At 44.0% G+C, this 20,907-nt stretch overlaps 1 protein-coding gene across 4 annotated transcripts in view; it reads left to right on the top strand.

The window, feature by feature from the left end:
- The window catches only part of LOC137415093 (SH3 and cysteine-rich domain-containing protein 3-like), a 101,994-nt gene that overhangs the window by 21,697 nt on the left and 59,390 nt on the right, over positions 1-20,907 (top strand). Inside the window, exons 1-2 of one of the 4 annotated variants that reach the window (XM_078766021.1) lie at positions 14,690-14,715; positions 14,843-14,897. The exons of 1 other annotated variant lie outside the window; for it this stretch is intronic. The gene's annotated coding sequence lies outside the window, so the exon portion shown is untranslated. Of the gene's footprint in view, positions 1-14,689; positions 14,898-20,907 lie in introns of those variants that run through there. 2 more of the 4 variants (XM_078766020.1, XM_068100651.2) reach the window with 2 other exon arrangements.

Below are 20,907 nucleotides of genomic sequence, written 5' to 3' on the forward strand. Positions count from 1 at the left end.
GATGTGAAAGTGATTGGGCCATGGACTCAACTTCTTCGCGGGAGATTCCAATGATCTTTATGGCATTGGTTTCCATGGCGTCAAGCTGAGCAAGATGTGAGCCATGGGAGCAGCCCAAAGGGAAGAGTAGGACTCCATCAAGTTGCGGATGAAGGCCTTGAAGGTGGATAAGAGTTCAGGTGTGCCAAGGGAGGAGTTTGTGCGACGGAGGATGCCCGGTCGGTGACTGGCTTTGGAGGCAAACTTTGAAATGTGGTTTGCTCAAGAAAGATCATGGCTGATAGTGAGACCCAGGAGTTTAAATGACTGAACTTCCTCAAGAGGATTGTTAAGAAAGTAGATAGGAGGGTTTTCCAGACGGTATTTTCAGATAGAGATGGTGAGTGTGAGAATTGTCAGGAATGAAAGACATATTCCAAGTGCTTGACCAGCTTGTGAATTTGTCAAGGTCTGAAGAGAGGGAAGAGGCTGCAGCCTACCTGTCTGAAAGATGAGGGATGTCGCGGCAGAGGGTGAAGTCATCAGCAAATAGATAAAGAGGATTTTCCTGAGTCAGAGAGAACATTGATGACGATCAGGAATAGTACTGGGCCCATAAAATTGCCTTGCAGCACTCCAACCTCAACAGGAAGAGTTGATGAAAGGGTTCCATTGAGAGAAACACATTGGCTGTGATAGTGGAGGAGGTCAGTACTCCAAGAGTGCAGTTGACCTTGGATGCCATAAGTAGAGAGTTTGGAGATTAAGGCGGCATGTCAGACTGTATCAAAAGCTCGAGATATATCAATAGAGATAGCCCTGATATGTCTGACATTGAGAGCCTCCATCCATTGTTTGGGAGAATAGAAGCAGCATGTCCAAGGTGGAGTAACCTGGTCTCAATCCAAATTGGTGAAGTCCCACCCATCTTTGGTCAGTGTGCTCCTTTCGTTTAATTTAGCACTCCTGCAAACCTCCTAACTGGTGATCAGCAGGGCAGTGCATTCATACATACATACATACATACATACATACATACATATACAATCACGTGAAAAAGTAAGTAAACCCCATGTAAAGTTTTGACTTTTTCAACATATTTCAACATAAAGCTATTTGATCTTCATTTCAACAATATTGATAGATAAAGGTGATATAATATAACAAATATCATGAAACATTTACATTTTGTAGTCCATTGTATAATTTAAATAAACATAAATGCAAATTTCGCATGTGGAAAAAGTAAGTACACCCTTGGCTCTAATAGGTGGTATTGTGTCCCCCTTTGGCAGACACAACCTCAAGTAGGCGTTTCTTATAACTGTCTACCAGTCTCTGACATCGACTGGGAGAAATTTTTGCCCACTCCTCCATGCAGAATTCTTTCAGCTGTGCGATGTTTGAGGGGTTTCTTGCATGCACAGCTCGTTTCAAATCCCCCCACAACATCTCAATAGGATTTAGATCTGGGCTTTGACTTGGCCATTCCAGAACCCTCCATTTCTTTCTTTTCATCCATTCCTTGGTGGATTTACTGGTATGTTTAGGGTCATTGTCATGATGCAAGGTCCACCTTCGGTTGAGCTTCAACTTTCCGACGTATGGCCTCACATTATCCTCAAGCACCCTCTGGTACAATGAAGAATTCATAATGGATTCTATGATGGTGAGCTGCCCAGGCCCTGATGCAGCAAAGCTGCCCCAAACCATAATATTTCCACCACCATGCTTTACAGTTGGTATCAGGTTCTTGTGGTCAAATGCTGTCTTTGGTTTTCGCCAAACATGTCTTCTGGTACTGTGGCCAAATAGCTCTACCTTTGACTCATCTGTCCAGAGCACATTGTTCCAGAAGTGCTGGTCTTTGCCTCGGTGTTCATTGGCAAACTTTAGTCTTGCCCTGATGTTCTTTCTGGACAGCAAAGGTTTCTTCCTGGCACACCTCCCATGTAGATCAAATTTGTGCAGCCTCTTTCTAATGGTAGACTCGTGCACTTTGACATCAACAGTGGCAAGAGCTACCTGTGGGTCCCGTGATGACATTCTGGGGTCCTTAGAGACTTCTTTCAGCATCTTGCGGTCTGCTCACGGGCTGAACTTGCTGGGGCGGCCTGGCCTGAACAAGTTGGCAGTTGTTTGGAATCTTCTCCACTTGTAGATGAACTTCCGGACAGTCGAATGATTGATTTCAAATTGTTTGGAGATCTTTTTAAATCCCTTCCCAGATTCGGAGGCATCTTTAACCTTTTTTCTGAAGGCATCAGAGAGCTCTTTTGATCTAGGTATGGTGACGCAACACACTTCAACAACAAAGAGCAAACCAAACTAAATGTCTGAGGTTTAAATAAGACATGTTCCTCCAAGATCCTCTCTAACGATGTTCTAATCATTTGCACCTGAGCTGGTGCACCTGATTCTAATTTTAGGTATTTGAAGTAGTGATAAATGTAGGGGTGTACTTACTTTTTCCACATGCGAAATTTGCATTTATGTTGATTTAAATTATACAATGGACTACAAAATGTAAATAAAAAACCACCTTTAGAGGCCATTTTTCCCCGCAAAGCGGGGGTTGGCCTTTTTCGGGAACCGTGGTTGTTGTTGTTTTTCGGTCCCCTTTTTGAAGCAATGTTTTACGGCCGGATGCCCTTCCTGACGCTAACCCTTTTTGCCGCCTTTAACGACAAACAGGGAATTACCAGTGAACTGGTACTCAATTAGCCGACCTCGGAAGGATGACAGGCTGAGTTAACCCCCCTGACGTTAATTCAGCAATCGACCGGGATTCGAACCCAGGAATCCTTGGTATCCTAAGCCGGCACCCTAGCCGCTCGCCCAACACCAGGGTCTAAGGACTACAAAATGTAAATTTTTCATGATATTTGTTATATTATATCACCTTTATCTGTCAATATTTTTGAAATGAAGATCAAATAGCTGTATGTTGAAATATGTTGAAAAAGTCAAAACTTTACATGGGGTGTACTTACTTTTTCACGTGACTGATAATTGTCACTTATTAATTGTAATTGTAATTCTCATTACATTAATTAATAACATTACATTACATTAATTATTACATTAATTGTAATTATCGCTGGCCTAATTGTTGGAGTGTCTGGTCTGAGTCTGGGAGGATGGTGGTTCTAAACCCCAGCCAAGTCATTCCAAAGATTTTTTAAAATGGTATGTGCTGCTTCCTTGCTTGACACTCAACTTTGAAAAAGATTGAACACAGACAAACAATGCTGGGAAGGCAATGGTAAACCATCCAAAGCCACTCACATTTGACCAGAAATCGCTTTGGCAGCACCAACGCTCCACAAAGTGTACGGTCAATCAAATATATAAATATATATAAATATATATATAGATATATATACTGAACAGCAAAAGAAACGTCAGTCAGAATCAATATTTTGGAGCCTTTATTTTCAAGTCATGATCAACACGAATTGAGATTTAGGATCAACATGAATCATTACAGGTATGGTCACCACAGTTCAAACAATAATGTGAAATGTTCTGAATAAGAAAAACACAAGACCAGGTGAGAACACGGGAGGTCAAAATCAGTATCTTGTGTGACCTCCGTGAGTGTTGATGACAGCCATACATCGTCTGTACATGGAGGAGATTAATCGGTTGATGAAGGCATTTGTCACTTGGGCCCACACTCTGAGAAACGCCTGACTGAGTTGAGCTGCAGTTGTCGGCCTTGGTCGAACGTCATGCAGTCTTCTTTGACCCTCGTCCCACAAGTGCTCTATCGGGTTTATATCGGGGCTGAGTGCAGGCCAGTGCATGGTTTGGATGCCATTCTGTTGCAGGAAGTCCCTTGTTGCTCTAGCAGTGTGGGCACGGGCGTTGTCCTGCTGGAAGACATGATTTCCGTGACGTCCAAAATGTGGCACAACGTGAGGTCTGAGGACTTGATCGATGTAGCGAGCAGCTGTGACACCATTGCCTCTTCCTGGACTAATATTCTGGAACACCACAGGACCGACTTTGTGATTGAGAGCAATAGCACCCCATACCATGATGTTTGGACCACCCCACGAGTCTCTTTCCATCACACAGTCATCTGAGTAGCGTTCCCCACGTCTACGCCAAACTCTCACTCTGCCATCTGCCGTGGAAACACAGTATCGGCTTTCGGCTGAGAAAATAACGGTTCTCCACTGCTGGTAACGCCAATTTTGATGCTGTGTGGCCCACTGTAGTCTGTCACGGCAGTGTCGAACTGTAAGAATGGGGCCACGATACGGCCTGTGACAACGGACATCCCTGTTCTTCAAACGTCGACGGACTGTATCACCACTAATGTGTCTCTGGTGGGTTCCAACTGTTTGTCTTGCAGTTTCTGTAGCCCTGGTAAAGCGATCTTGGATGTGATGACGCACAATATGTCGATCCTCTCATGGTGTTGTTACCCTCGGTCTGCCACTGCGTGGGCGGTCATCGGTGCTGTTGGAGGCCTGGTATCATTCCTGCAACCTGTAGATGGTTCTCACGTTGACATGGAAAGCATTGGCAACCATTCGTGCAGTCTGTCCAGGATGCAATCTTCCAATAGCCTGGTCTCTCTGAATCCTCGTAAATCTGGGCATGGCGCTGGCATCGAAACACGAATGATGAACACACGTTTTGGGGTGCCTTTTATAGGGAAAGTCACAAGGAGACGCACGTGCATTTTGATTTCCATGGGAATCATGCACGACTTTGTACCATAGTCATTTTTTTGCCCGGGTTTTGGTGACCTGTTTTTATCCACGTGTGCACCACTGTCGGTAGTTAGGATTAAATTTAGATACAGACGAATGTAAATAATGAGATATCTAAACGAAATGCATTGATATTTCTATGGGAAATGTTCAGGAATTATTTTTATGAAGTGACGTTTCTATTGCTGTTCAGTATGTATATATATATATATATATATATATATATATATATATATATATATATATATATATATATATATATATATATATATATATATATATATATATATATTGTTGCGGATATGGGATTTGCATCCATCCATATCCGCTTGTAAATATTCCCCTATTTCCTCAATACTTCCCAACTATCCCCAATCCCCCATTCCCTAGTCCCATTTTCTGTAAACAACACTCTGTAGACCCGACCTCCCCCTATTTCCCCCATTAAATGTCATGCCCAGGTTCACCGCATCTCATGTAAGACAACTATAGGACATCTTGCTAGTTATTCTTAGTCTATGTCAGTTAAGGACTCGTTTCCATTAATTCTGACCCTTCGTTGCACCAGAATGTGATTGTATGGCACCGTTAGGAAGTTTAGGACCTCCCAATACCTCCCCGCAGCTCTTCCTCACGGTTCAGCAACAACAACAACAACAACAACAACAGCAACGGCGGCGGCGTGCACAGGGAGTGCGCGTCCTCACTCCGGCTTGGTTGGTAGGGGGTGTTGGGAGGGCATGAGGCCTTCCCAACGAGCCGCCATCGAACATGTGCTCAACGGGGTTACCAAATAGGGGCTCCCTGTCAGCTCCTCGTCAAGGGCGGAGCCCGGTAACCCCCGCACCCAATGGAACCGGCGGACCGGCCCCAGGGGGGCGGAGCCAACCAGCCGAGGGCGTGTCACTCCCCGCTGAGCATGCGCAGGAAGAGGGAGGTGACGTCAGATGTGCGCTGAGCTTGGAGCAAGCAAGACGTACCCTCCGAGCGCTGTGAGGCCTCCCCGCATCTCTGGACTGGACCGTGCTTTATCCTGTCCCCGAGCCAAGGTGCACCTTGTGCTATCGACTACCTGTCCCTTCCTGCCATCAATCCCTGTGTAAGTCAGCCTTGTTCCGTTTGTCTGTGGTCTGTCTGTGATAAGATACGGTTGTATTTAAGTGCCTATCTCTTCTGTGTCTTTTACCTCACTACCTTGTAATCTACCCCCTTTTCTCCACCACTGTAATTATACCCTCCTCCGGAGGTCTTGAGAACTGTACCCTTGCGTCGTTTCATCTATCCCAGTCGTTGTGTCCTTTCCATCATTGATTTAGCATAGCGCGATTTGGTCAACGTCTGGGTGGAATCGGGGTCTAGTCGGGGAATAACTGTTCGGTCACGGTCATACCAACCGCTCGGTCAAAAATAACATCCAAACCGCGTCCGTAACAATTGTTGTCAGGAGTTGGGATTCGAACCTGGGACTAAATTTATTTAGCCCAAATTTTGGACACCAATTGTGTTATTACCGTAACAATTGGTGTCGAGGAGTGAGATTCGAGGCCCGAACCAAATTTTTTAAAAAAACATCTAGGAAAAAAATTTGGTCAAAATTATAAAGACACCGAAATTTGATTTTGTTTTACAAAAAACCCGAATTTTGAAAGTCGCGCTATGGCAGATCAAGACGGCTGGGTTCCGGTAGAGGAGAGTGGGGTGGAATCGACCCAGGACCCCAGGGAAGAAGTGGGGAAAATGGTGGAGGAGAGTAAAGAAGGTGTGGTTGAGGGGGTATCAGGTGCACAAAATGGCGCTCTCGCGCACGTGGTTACAGCGGCACCAAATTTTGCCGCGCCCGTGACCGTAGCAGCGGGCTTTGATGTGGGGGACTTCATGGCGCAATTCACCGAGATGCTGAGAATAGAGGGGGAGAAATTGAGTAATAAAATGGAAGCAATAACGAACGGATTGGGAAACCAAATTGAAGCAATAACCAACAGAATGGGTGACCGCATGCAAAAATATGGGGAGACCATGGATCGCATGGTGGGCGAAAGGGTCCCAGGGGTGCATGAGGAGGTAACGCGGGTCGAGAAGCGCTGGTTGAGCGAAGTGGAGGAAAGCACGGGTAACCGGACCGGGGTAGAAATCGCGACACGGGGTTTGGAAAAGCCGGCGACCGATGAGGTAGAGGGAATTTTATTAAAGCCAACGGTCGTCGAGGTGAGTAAAGAAAAAGTGGAAGTGGGCATTGAAATTGAAGAGACCGGGGACTTAGAAAACCACTCGCGGCGGGAGGAAAAGATGGAATATGTGCAAAGTCCCTGCTCACATCACGATGCTGTGCTTAACCCGAATGGAAGTTTGCAGGTTTTGGTGCAGGGAGGAAGAAGAACCCCGAAGGTGAGACGTGCTGTGTATGGTGCTGGGAGATTTTGTAAAAGGATGTTTAGCGACAAAAGAATTGTCGCGCGATTGGGATCGATATGGCACCCGGGCGTTGGTGAAGGGTCCCGTGTGAGTAAAAATGGCACGCGTGTGAGGAAAAAGTGTGCGTCGGTGAGTGGGTGTGTTATAACGTGTGGGAGTGAAACCGAGTGCGAGCGAGAATGCACGTCGGGGTGTACGGAGTGTACGTGCGAGGGTGAGTGTGACACGGAGAGTAAGGTGGTGGTGGAACGTGTGCGAGAAAGCACACCTGAATTGGTGGTAGCGCGAGTGTGGGAGAGCCCATGTGAACGCGTTAGTGGGTGGATGCCAGAGTGCACGCCCATGGTGAGTGTTACGGAGGACGTAACGGAGGAGAGGTGTGGACCGAGGTGTGCGAGCGGCGAGTGTGCGCAAGAGTGTGCGCGAGAGGTGTGGTTTGTAACAGGGAGTGCGTTGGTGGAATGTACGGACGGCGTTGGAACGCCGGGTTTGGTGAGGGTGAAAGGGGTAGCGTATGCGTGTGAGCATGCAGGTGAAGCATCGACGGTAACCGGGTTAGCGGTTAGAGCGACGGATAGCCGATGCGAGCACTCGGTGCGAGGAGCCCTTTGTTGGATGCGAGGCCCGGCGCGGATCGAAGCTGCGTCATTTCTCTTCGAAGCGTCGTTGCCGATTCGGGCTTGGCCCCGCCCCGCACGGTTGAGTCCGGGCCTTGGCGGGCGAGGCGACCGGTCCGGTTCAAGGGCGAGTGGGAGGAAGCGGAACGGTGCCTCCTCGTGGGGACAGGGTTCCGACCGGGGGAGATTGAGCCATCGGGCCCGGGACCGCAAGGTGCCGCGCCGAGATGGTGCGTGGAACCTCGGCCCAACCAAACCACCTCCCTTGAACCAAAAGTCGGACGGATTCAACCTGCAGGCGACCAAACCACCCGAATTCATTGCTCGGCTTTACGAACCGAGTTGAATGATGTCATGACGCACCGAGGCTAGGATATAGCGGACTGTGATGATGATGGTAGTGATTTGATACGAAATTTATAATAGTGGGTAGAATTGGCAGTAAATGGAAAATTTTTGATTGGCTGAAATTTGGTGTGCCAAATTGATAGTAGGACCTCCCCGATGTGGTGGGATGGCAACTCTGTCATCCCTCACAAACGGGGGGCAAAGGAGCACTAGCTTATGGGGTTGATGGCAGTGAAAACTAGCCCGGGTGGGTTAGGATATTGTGTGTAGGGATCTAGCGAAGATGACATTAGGCAACGTTAAGGTTAGTTAGTGACAAGGATACCTGTAGAGGGGACGCAGGTAGATTAGAGTGGATGATAATGACGAGGGAGTGCAATAGTTTAAAGGGACGACTGGGAAGCGCAAGTTTCAGAGGGGAGTAGTTAGATGAGATGATGCTGTGTGAGAACTGGACAGGTGTGTGGAGCAGTGTATGAGTAGTGAATGTTGTGGATCAGCGCGAATGCACTTGGGGGAGAGAAGGGTGCAGGTGGCACCAGGTGTGAGTGCACAGGTGTGCACCAACAGGTGAATGGAATAAATGGTTGTGTGGAAGACATGGAGTGTGGAATAAGTGGAGTATTGGAATGGATGGTTGTGGAGTGAGTATGGTGGAAACGATGGAGTGGAGTGGGTGGTGCGAAGGTGTGAATGGGGGAAGAGTGGACCCCCATCACGAATACCCGGGGCAGGTAGTGTAAGTGTTAGGTAGAGGGTATAGGTAAATTGTGGTTGGATATTGGCATCTGTGGTGCGGGTGACAGAATGGTATTTGGATGGGTGCATTAGTGTTGTGGAAATGGCTGGGCGTGTAGCCTGTTAGTGTGTGTAGTTGGTTTGGGCACTCCACCACTGTGAGGATGTCGGCCAGGTGAGGCCGCAGGTGGGCTCTGGGAGCCGGTAGTTGTGGATGGGGCCCGAGGATCTGGAGGACGGACCCGGGTAGCCCAGTGCCAGAGGGCACCGAGTGGGGTGACAGAGCCAGGAGGGGCCTTCCCCAGTAGATAGGTTAGGTTAAGGAGCAGGTAAGCTCGGGTGGCAACTGCAGTGGTGGAGGTGTGCAGGTGGGTAGACCTGCTGGGAGAGCTACACGTCACAGCCCAGAAATTGTGCAAGGGCACCGGGAGATGAATCGGGGGAGTGAGACCCCAAATTGATGAGCACCACAGTTTGGTCAATGGGAATTGGTTTTTAGAACCCATAGTGTAAGCTGGCCAATGGATTGGCAGGGAAAGACCCCGGGTAGTGTAAAGTGTGTTAAAGTCATTTAGAGGATAGTTAGGATTGAAGTCTCCTCGCACCATCTGCATCCACTCACCTGAGATGACGTACCTCCACACCATGCCATGTTTTGTTATTTTATTGTGCAGATGTTTGGAATGTGAGACGCATCATGACGTGGGTGTGACATTGTGCTTGATGTTCCATCTCTTCCTCCTTATGAGGATTGATGATGAATTGGGTGATGGCAAATTTTGATGTAGAGGGATTGTGGTGACGAATTTGGTATTGGAGAAATATGGGGAGACGAGACATTAGCGACGAATTTGTAAATGTGTAGATTTTGTAAATATGGGGTAAGGGCAAGGGTAGTGTAGGTGACAGGGGGGGTGACGTACGGTAGGGACGAGCTTTCTCATTTCGCTCTCCGTACGCATTTCGCCTTGCATTGCCTTATTGATGTGTACCCTTGTGACCTTACCCCTCGCTCATTTGTCTTTTGTCTCCCACATGACCTGTGCGCCATTGGGCGCCGAGGGGAGCGTGCGTGAGTCGGCCATTGTGCGCCCGGAACTCTCAGAACCAGCTGTCTGCATCGATGCACCACATTATGGACCACATGTCTGTGGCCGAGCACCACTTATGGACCCCATGGGTTGGGGCATGGCCCCTCTGCTGGAACCAGCCATGAGGGCCCGAAATCTTGCTGGCGGACCTTGGCCACAGGGCACCGATGCCCCACAGGTGAACCACACTAGTCGGCCCTGTGGGCCATAAATAAATAAAAATGGACACGTTGGGTGCATTTCATTTTATGCTCAAATAGGCCGCCAGTAAGAAAATGAAAGGAAACGACAACATCTGGAAGAAAGTAATAGCCAGCAGAGGGAGCCGAAGAGCAAGAGACACCTGCAGGGTTTGGGTTTGTTGGTTTTATTTTATTGATGAACAGTGGTGACTGCACTGATTGGTGCTTGAGAATGTATTGGTGCGTTTTGGGTGTTTTCATGGTGCGTCGATGCAGAGCAGACTGTCTCCCCCCAGAAAGAACAATCGCAGGTCCTGGGTTAGTTTTGTAAATAAAAGTAGTGTCAACTGTAAATAATGCTCCCTACCGGCTGTATGTTTAGTTTGAGGATGCTTTCCGCGATTCGGTTATCCTGTGGGTGTGTTTCTGTTAGGAGAAGGGTGCAACGTCGCAGGGGGACATATTTACTCATTTGTGAACATCTGTAAAACTGTCGCACTCAGGGTTGAGTTAATAGTAGAGGGAACTACATCTGAGTGCCACACTAAAGTAGGTAAAAATTTATCGGGTCGGGTCGCCCCGAGGTAGAGAAGGGTGCAATGTTGCGGATATGGGATTTGCATCCATCCATATCCGCTTGTAAATATTCACCTATTTCCTCAATACTCCCCAACTATCCCCAATCCCCCATTCCCTAGTCCCATTTTCTGTAAACAACACTCTGTAGACCCGACCTCCCCCTATTTCCCCCATTAAATGTCGTGCCCAGGTTCACCGCATCTCATGTAAGACAACTATAGGACATCTTGCTAGTTATTCTTAGTCTATGTCAGTTAAGGACTCGTTTCCATTAATTCTGACCCTTCGTTGCACCAGAATGTGATTGTATGGCACCGTTAGGAAGTTTAGGACCTCCCAATACCTCCCCGCAGCTCTTCCTCACGGTTCAGCAACAACAACAACAACAGCAACGGCGGCGGCGTGCACAGGGAGTGTGCGTCCTCACTCCGGCTTGGTTGATAGGGGGTGTTGGGAGGGCATGAGGCCTTCCCAACGAGCCGCCATCGAACATGTGCTCGACGGGGTTACCAAATAGGGGCTCCCTGTCAGCTCCTCGTCAAGGGCGGAGCCTGGTAACCCCCGCACCCAATGGAAGCAGCGGACCGGTCCCAGGGGGGCGGAGCCAACCAGCCGAGGGCGTGTCACTCCCCGCTGAGCATGCGCAGGAAGAGGGAGGTGACGTCAGATGCGCGCTGAGCTTGGAGCAAGCAAGACGTACCCTCCGAGCGCTGTGAGGCCTCCCCGCATCTCTGGACTGGACCGTGCTTTATCCTGTCCCCGAGCCAAGGTGCACCTTGTGCTATCGACTACCTGTCCCTTCCTGCCATCAATCCCTGTGTAAGTCAGCCTTGTTCCGTTTGTCTGTGGTCTGTCTGGGATAAGATACGGTTGTATTTAAGTGCCTATCTCTTCTGTGTCTTTTACCTCACTACCTTGTAATCTACCCCCTTTTCTCCACCACTGTAATTATACCCTCCTCCGGAGGTCTTGAGAACTGTACCCTTGCGTCGTTTCATCTATCCCAGTCGTTGTGTCCTTTCCATCATTGATTTAGCATAGCGCGATTTGGTCAACGTCTGGGTGGAATCGGGGTCTAGTCGGGGAATAACTGTTCGGTCGCGGTCATACCAACCGCTCGGTCAAAAATAACATCCAAACCGCGTCCGTAACAATATATATATATATATATATATATATATATATATATATATATATATATATACATACACACACACACACACACACACACACACACACACACACACACACACACACACACACACACACACACAGTATACACATATATTTATTACAGTATTAGTTTATCCCTTCCTCTGTTACTAACTGCATCCCCATATGTCTTCTTTCCTTTTCCTTTACTTCCATTGGAGTCTTAGAATTGAAATGTATGTTACTTACTGCGTCCAGTGAAATATAAAAATTATTTAATCGAGTCATCTCAAGGTTAAAAGTCTCAAGTCTATAGCTTGGAGATCTGAGTCCTGCCAGGTCGTCGGTCTCCGATGTCTTGAGTTGTGTCGATTTGTTTCTTTTTCTAAAGAGTGCAACTCAACGTTGACTCAAATCTAAGTCTCTGACTCGAGAACTACAAGGTAGCAGAGAGATGTCAGATGTTTAACAGTGAATCTCATTTATTGTTGCATGTTGTTTTGGCAAAGTGTTTCTGGTTTAGTTTTGCCAATCCTTGAGTGCATTAAAGATTGCAATGCATGCCCATGTGCCTTGATGTGATGCCAAACTCACCAGTGTCGAGACAACTCTCTGTACTGCAGCCAAAAAAAATCGAGTTTAAAAAAAAGAACAGGTTGGAGGAATATGAGAGGTCAGCAGGTAAGTTCTGTATTACCTTGATCGATGAGCTTTGCACACTGTCATGATTGGTTATAGTAAGAATAGGATCACCCCTATCCAGCCATTGCAATATTGGTCTCCATAGATGAAGATAGCAGACGAGATGGATTTCTGAGAAATGTGAATGTTAGGTGCATTTTTGGGTGAAAGTTGGGAACCTCACTTTTTAACATAACTAGGGTATGCTGAATTCGATTAACCCGGTTCCCAAGCCGAAGTTTGAGTTTTGGACCTTCTAATTAGCATAAACAAAATGGCCGCCAAATTGCCATTTTTGGACAATTTCTTTGAACAAGCATTTATATATCATGTATATACATGCAGCTCTTTTACTTTAACTTTACAACTTTTACCCCAAAATGCACCGAGAAGCTTATACATGCCCTCTTTCCATAAATCCGTCTAGTCTATAGTTGGGTGTGAGTGGTGAGAAACGACTCACAAAGAGGTGGCAGAAGGTTGCGATTCAAGAAATACTGCAGAACCAGAAGTATTCCAGAGGGTTCCACTTGTGAGGTTGGCACAGAGTATAGGGATGTGGGAGATGGAATTCATGCTCATCAAAGTGGTAGAGACAAGTATCTAGGATGCAGACAGGCAAGAGCACGTTTATGTTAAGCAAGCAATATCCAGGGAAGCAGTAGTGAACTGTAAGTGGAGATCTATGGCTTTTGATAATAATCCTCTGATGTTTCAAACTCACACTCTTGGGAATGGAAGATGAAATGGTGCTGGAGGGACAAGGGAGAAGGTGAGAGAGAGAAATAAATATAAAGGGGGGAGCAGACTTTTAGGGGGCTAAGTCTAATAGGGGATGCTTCATGCAGTGACTATTATCTACACGCATAGAGTGTGTGTGTGTGTGTGTGTGTGTGTGTGTGTGTGTGTGTGTGTGTGTGTGTGTGTGTGTGTGTGTGTGTCTGACTTGTTTAATTGTAATTTGACGAGGTTTTCATACCACAATATCAACTATAAAGCATGTGAAACTGCAAAGCCTGTCCACATCCGTTTGTATTCAGTCGTCTTCTTCTTCTGTATGCTCAAAATAACGAAAACGGTTTTTAAAATAATACAAAATGAGAATGATTTTACACAACCTTGACCTTTGACCTTTTGATTAAAAAAAACAACAATCGGCTTGTTGCGTTTGATTGGTGAACCAACTCAGGGACCCAATATGCAAATTCTTAAAATTTCAGGTCAATTGGATGAAAATTGATGATTTTAGGTGATGCTGACCTTTGACCTTTGACCTATTAATCCGCCTTCCTCCTATCTTACTATAATTCATCAAATGTCTGTCCGTCTGTTCCCAGGTACCGCAAAAACAGCTGAACCGATCGCAGCGAAATTTTGGGTGGGTAATCCTGGGACCCCCTGGAGTATAATCGGCAATATTGTTTTTCCAATTTTTTTCCCAATTTTCCAGTTTTTCCAAACACGATGGAATAATATTTACCGATATGAACAGTGATGTGGCTTTTATTGAAATTCTACAAATACTGTTTAGATTTTGATGATTTGCGTGTGATATGATTTAACGGATGTTTATATAAATCGTTTAAAATTAAAAAAAGCCTTCAATTTCTGATATTTTGCCTTTTCATTTGGGCCTCACCCATAGGGTGGGTACCGTTGCTAGTATGATAATAAATATTTGGTGAAAAATTGATAACAATAGCTCAAATGGTAAAAAAAAGTTACGGCCCAGACAGACACACACACAGCCACACAGAAGTGATTACAATACCACGTCTCCTGTGCAGTGCAGGGGACGGGCTAATTAGTAATATTTGTCTTGCATCTGGCATTGTTGTATTGACATCAGGTGATCATTCAATAACTGCACTGTCATAAACCTAAAACGATTCCATCGAGCTCATGCATGTTTGAAAATGGCTTTGTGAGAATGAAAAGGAGCTTCCATGAGAACGTAAAATAAATTTTCTTTCACCGTCTTGGACTTGACACTTGAAAGGAATGTTCAAGATGACGATTGATAGGAATGTTTGACGAGGTTAAATTATTGGAATAATCAATATAAACATTGTGAATGGAATGGGCACAGTTATACAACATTGGAGGATGCAACAGGATCCAAATATAGCTTGGACCAAGCAAGGAAAAATTTTACTCACAGCTGCGCAGCCCCCGCAGCCCCCGCAGACACCAGGTATATATAGTTAGGGTTAGTATGTGTCCTTCTCGGTGCATTTCGCTTCAGCAGCTTCTGCAGTTTGCCATTCGCCTGTTCCATTGCTGATTTTGAAGTGGATTATAATTGCTTTGTTCAACGTTTTCACCGATTCCATCAGGTTCGGTCACCAAACTGTCTGCTTTCGTCGAACGTTGTGGCTGGCTTGACCATAAGTGAGTGAACAGAAAATTTTATTTCTGACAACCGTGATCAATGCAAGTGCATGGTTACCTGTTACAATTTAGATCATAGGAAATTATTTGAAATCTGCTATTTTTATTTACTGGTGTATCTAGACAGAGTATTTCATGTATTTTGGCCAAAACATTACATTATTTTGTTAACGATTATTTTCTATATATGTGCACCAGATGTTGTGTTCTCATGGCTCTACTTATTGTGTTAATAAAATAGGTGCACGGTTTTTAAAAACTATGTGGGATGAGTCTTTCACTTCCTGATATAAATATACTAGTGGGGCATGCTTGCATACTGCAAGCAGATACTGGGGTGCATCTTACATGGAGACATAATAAACATATGCTTTATATATTTGGTTATGTGGATTATGAAAGAGCTTAAAACATTTGTTGATGTGGATTGTGAAAGAGTTTCATATACATTTGATGAAGCGGCTTGTGAAAGAGCTTTATAAATTTGATTATAAAGATTGTGCTTGCATTCTGCAAGCAGCTAAATAAATCAAGTAAATCAAGAATGAGCAATCAGAATGAGCTCTTTATTTAACAATTTACAAATATTGTGATTTTTCTAAACGAAGAGGTAAAAGTTTATAAAACAAAACTATTGCTTACACTGTAATGGCTTCTTTTTATTTTTTGTGTATACAAGATCGAGGCTCGTGTAAGACCTAACATGAATCACAAAAAGACAAACTGACACATAAAACATAAGATAAAGGGAGCGGGAGACAAGATGGGGAGAGAGAGGGAAGCACACAAGTACAACATTTGAGAGCAGGGACATCGGGAGATCTGTGGGAGGGAGAATCTGTCGAAGATAAATCTTAGGAGGTGGAACTGGAACTTCTAAACCGAAGTCAAAACGAACAATACGGTAATTGTCATATTCTTGTAGCTGTTCCCACATTGCGCATCGTCAAGAACAGATCGCCAATTCGGGTTGTCGTGTTAAGTTTAATTATCGTCTTTCCTTTTTGATGTGTTTATTGAATTTATATCAGTGACGATTGTGTAATAGGCTGCTATATGATAGAGAGAGAGAGAGAGCAAACCTATGTCTGATCTGGGTTCAATTCCCGACCCGACGATAAACACAACACAGTACAGTACAATATAACAGTCATTTTGTACGCGTTCAATATAATATTATGAAGGCAAACTTGGCTTACTGGGTTGTCGAAACGTTGCTTGACCATAACATGCAGCAAACTGTTAAAACCATGCAAATCGTAGAGCCAGTGATTTTTATTTTCCAAAAAAAACCTAAATTCCAATTCAGAAATTAAACTCCGTTTCATGTTATCTCCGAGCCTCTTCCCTGACTTTTCCGAGGTGGTGGCTCCAAGCAAGTCAGGGAATAATAAAATTATTTTATTTTAATGTTTTTGATTATTTTTGGCAATCTCACCTGTATTTCATAAAGGTTTTAACGTAGGGCCTTGAGTTTGCATTCAACTTTTTGGGACAGAACGATATTTATAATCTGGATTTTCTATCGATGTGTATCGCGAATACAGGTTAAATATACATTGAGTAAAACATGTTCCGAATGTTTGTTATAACCAGAGTGCCTTATACAGAGATCCGACTGTACATTATGAAACATGCAATATTTAAAATATGCATTGTAACACTTACCACTGTACACCAACTGTAACTGATAAATGTTTTTGATTTCCTTCCACTGTACACCATCTAAAAATGACAAAAACCCAACTTTTGTTTGCGGGTGTTTTCGTTTATGGACATTTACGGATAGTTTTGTGATTTTTCTCACCTGGAATTGCGGCTTCGAGTTGAATCGTGATGCAAAATTGCACTTTTCTATCCCACCCAGAAAGTACTAAAAAATTATATCAGTGTGTGAGTGAGTTAGTGAGTGGTTAAATAGTTAACTTTCTATATATGGTGATAATTTACTGTATCGAATAAGAGGAAAATTGTATTACTCTTTCATAAGTTGATAATTTAATTTCATTAAATGTGAGAGCTATATTTGAATAATACAGAAGTATTAAGTACAGAAAAACTTTCTGGTAGAAAAACAAATCCATGGAAAACTAGAACGCCACTCAGTAGAGCGCATACTCCCGCCGTGGGTCAAGTTGGAATAGTACGATTACACAAAAGTTTGAGGGGGTAGTTCAGTGACAACACAAGACAAGACAGACACTGCACAGATATATATTTGGAATATATAGAAGATAATGTTTAAAAAAAACAAGGCAATTTCACTTACATTTTCGGATTCAGCGTTCAATTCTATATAAGTGAGTGTATTTTAAGGTATGTCTGACTTCAAATAAAATTGTAAGCCAGGCAAAACGTTCGTTTCATTCCTTAGGGATACAACATGAAAAACTGGCCCAAACGTCAAAACAAAACACTCATTTTAAGTCATACAAGCTAATGCGACCACTCATTCTTTTGGGAAGAATCCCGTGCACATGCTGATCACACTTATAACTCACCTAAGTCTTTATAAGTTCATCAAATACTGACACCGCGATTGACATTCGCTGAGGTAAATGTTGATATCTCTTCTGAGGGGAAAAAAAAATAGTTTTAAAGCATTATACGTATCAAACGATACATTTTATGAAACGGGGAGACCGAATACACACTTTGGTGGTTTTAAAATGACAGAATATGTCTTTATTAGAAAGAAAAAAAAAAGAACCTTGAAGACGACGCTGCTAACAAAATACACCGCTCTGACGCATAACCACGAGTTTAAACTACATTTACAACAAATATGAAAACTATTTTAATATCACAATCTTAAATACAGAATATATAGAAGATAATGTTTAAAAAAATGAGCCCTATCTTCCAATGGTAAACAATCCTTCAAAAAATTCCTGGATCCGGAATAATATCCTGAGCTTCACCAAAAACTAATCAATTCTTCCTTATCCCAAGGGCAATCATCCCACCAACTTTCATCCAAATCCGTTCAGAACTTTTCCAGATATCTTGTCCACAAACACACGAACACACACACATACGGACACGATCGAATGCATTACTCCCGCATTTTATTGGAAAAATGCAATGTCTGATTGTGGGATTAAAAATGGGATAAAAGTATCCAGAAATATTCACCTAAATTTTGTCAGTTTTATGTGTAAAAGACTAACAACTTGTCAGCCTCTAATAGATATATAAGTGAAATGTATTGTTATTGCAATTTGGGTGGCAGTTGCAACATCCCGAAGGAAGAGTTCTTTCAATTGCGAGTCCATTTGGCTGAGAAATAACCGATTCCTATAATCCCCACAATGGTTTAACTTGGAGCCTTATTGCACCACTGAAGTGAATGAGGAATACCACCATGATTATAAACACATCATTTATTATATTTATACAAGAATAAAAGCCACATAACTTCGATTAATAAATAATAAATTATACTTACAATGTTATGGGCCAATAGGGCAGCGACATAAGGAGGGGCAAGATATAAAATGAAATGGTGGTAGTAGAGGGGTCAATATATGGTTGAACCCCAAAAATTTGATACAAAAGGTTTTTCAATGGATTCTGGTACCATTGGGCATGCTAAATAACATACTAAAAATCTAGTAACATCTGACTTCCGGAAAGGGGTAATTTTCAAGATGGCGTCCAAGATGGCCGCCGGGAGCTTAAAATGGCCATATCTCAATTATTATTATTCAACCTAGAAAGGTGGTTTTGGTGTCTAACCCTAGGTTTTAGGGCCCAAGGAATCCAATTGAATCAATAAAATTACCATCAGTTAATTATTTATTGACAAGTCCAAGATGGCATCCCAAGGTGACATCCTGATCCACTAAAATGGCTCTGTCGAATAGTAGTCAACCTAGAGAGATATTTTCAGTGTGTATACCTAGGTTTAAGGCACCCAGGAAATCATCAAAATTACTTAAACAAGCACAAAGTAATCAGGTAATCCAGTAAGCCAGGTTTACCAGCCCATTAGGCATTGGTTGTCTTATACAGTTAGTCGCTATTCATCGTCATCCTCCGACTCACCAGCTAATGAACCAAGTGTGTGTTTCAAATTGGAGATAAGAATGTAATGTGTCTACACCACTGCCACCTGTGACTCCAGTCCACAGTATTCAGTGATCATTACAGACAAAGATTTGTACAAAGCTTGAGAGGTTATGGCAAGGGACAGACTATTTTATACTGGGGAGGGGGGGGGGGGGGGGGGACTGAAAAATCTGACAAACAATTTATTTTCATCTCAAAAGGAATAAGTATATTATTTGGTACATGTATGCACAAACAAAATCCATATTTTTTAGACATTTCCAAAAGAAATGTACACAACGCTGCTCCAGACAGTCTCTTGAAGGTCATTCATTGTAACTGCTCCACTTGCTGCAAGACACTCCGCTGCTCTTGTAGACGATATGGACTACCATGTACTACTGCCTGTGGACCGTGCCAACTTGAAGAATGTGACAATCCACATAACAAGTTTCTTCCAGAGGAGTCGGAGGATGACGATGAATAGCGACTAACCATATAAGACAACAAATGCCTAATGGGCAGGTAAACCTGGCTTACTGGATTACCTGATTACTTTGTGCTTGTTTAAGTAATTTTGATGATTTCCTGGGTGCCTTAAACCTAGGTATACACACTGAAAAAATCTCTCTAGGTTGACTACTATTCGACAGAGCCATTTTAGTGGATCAGGATGTCACCTTGGGATGCCATCTTGGACTTGTCAATAAATAATTAACTGATGGTAATTTTATTGATTCAATTGGATTCCTTGGGCCCTAAAACCTAGGGTGAGACACCAAAACCACCTTTCTAGATTGAATAATAATTGAGATATGGCCATTTTAAGCTGCCGGCGGCCATCTTGGACGCCATCTTGAAAATGACCCCTTTCCGGAAGTCAGATGTTACTAGATTTTTAGTATGTTATTTAGCATGCCCAATGGTACCAGAATCCATTGAAAAACCTTTTGTATCAATTTTTTGGGGGTTAGGTGAGTTTTTTTCGTATATTGACCCTACTATAGAAGCATTTAAAATATGGTCAGGCAGGGTTGATGAGAGGATGTTGAGAGCAGGACTACATGGAGAGCGAGAGCCAGAAATCACAGATTGGAGGGTGAAGGAAAGGCGAAATGACTGTTTCAACTGCAGGCGATGCGCTTGTTTGAATGGAGTGGTGGATGATCTACTGTTTGTCCAGTAAAATTGTCCCATGGGCATGGACAGTGTGCAACGCTGCATAGAAGAGCCCTGCAGGTATTAAAGGCAAAAGTGACACCACTGCAGTGACGGTATGGTCTCATAGATGGGGTGAAGGAGCGATGATTGTACCAACAGACTACAGGTGAATGCAGTGGGACCTATTATAGATCCTTGCAAGCATCGTTGGTGTGTTCAATGTCTCAGCCGAACCACAGACTCATGAAGAGAGATGGAAATGCCGCCGAGCACAACCACCACTTTGACCTACTGGCGCTCGATGAAACAACTGCAAAAGCTAAACGCAGCTTGTCTCCTCTCGATCAGATGCTCTGTCTCAATTGCACCTCTGCATCTCAATGACTGGCCATTTGTCCCCATATGTCCCAAACTCCGTAACCATTGCTCTCTACAAATCTCTCTAACTCCTCTGTAAACTGTACTCAGCACATTCCCTTAAATTCACTGTCCCCATGCTCCATCCTCAGTCCTATTGAAGCCACAGCACTTATCAGGAGGCCAGCTCAAATAAGATGAGCTTAAACCATGCCATAGGCACAGAGACTGGACCTGCAAGTCCATGATCAAACATTCAGCCTGCTTCAGGTTGGCAGTTGGCAGTTTGATGGGAAAAGTCTAAACTCTAAAATAAAGAAATAATGGAAAACGAAATAGAATACCACCAGTGGACCATCGAACCCTTCATTATTTTATCATTATGGTTAACTCCTCCATGAACTTCAGTTTCCATCTCAACAAGGTAATACAATATTCATAA

The sequence above is a fragment of the Myxine glutinosa genome, chromosome 12 (genome assembly GCF_964187855.1).
Source record: "Myxine glutinosa chromosome 12, kmMyxGlut1.1, whole genome shotgun sequence".
In the NCBI taxonomy this organism is placed as follows: Eukaryota; Metazoa; Chordata; class Myxini; order Myxiniformes; family Myxinidae; genus Myxine; species Myxine glutinosa.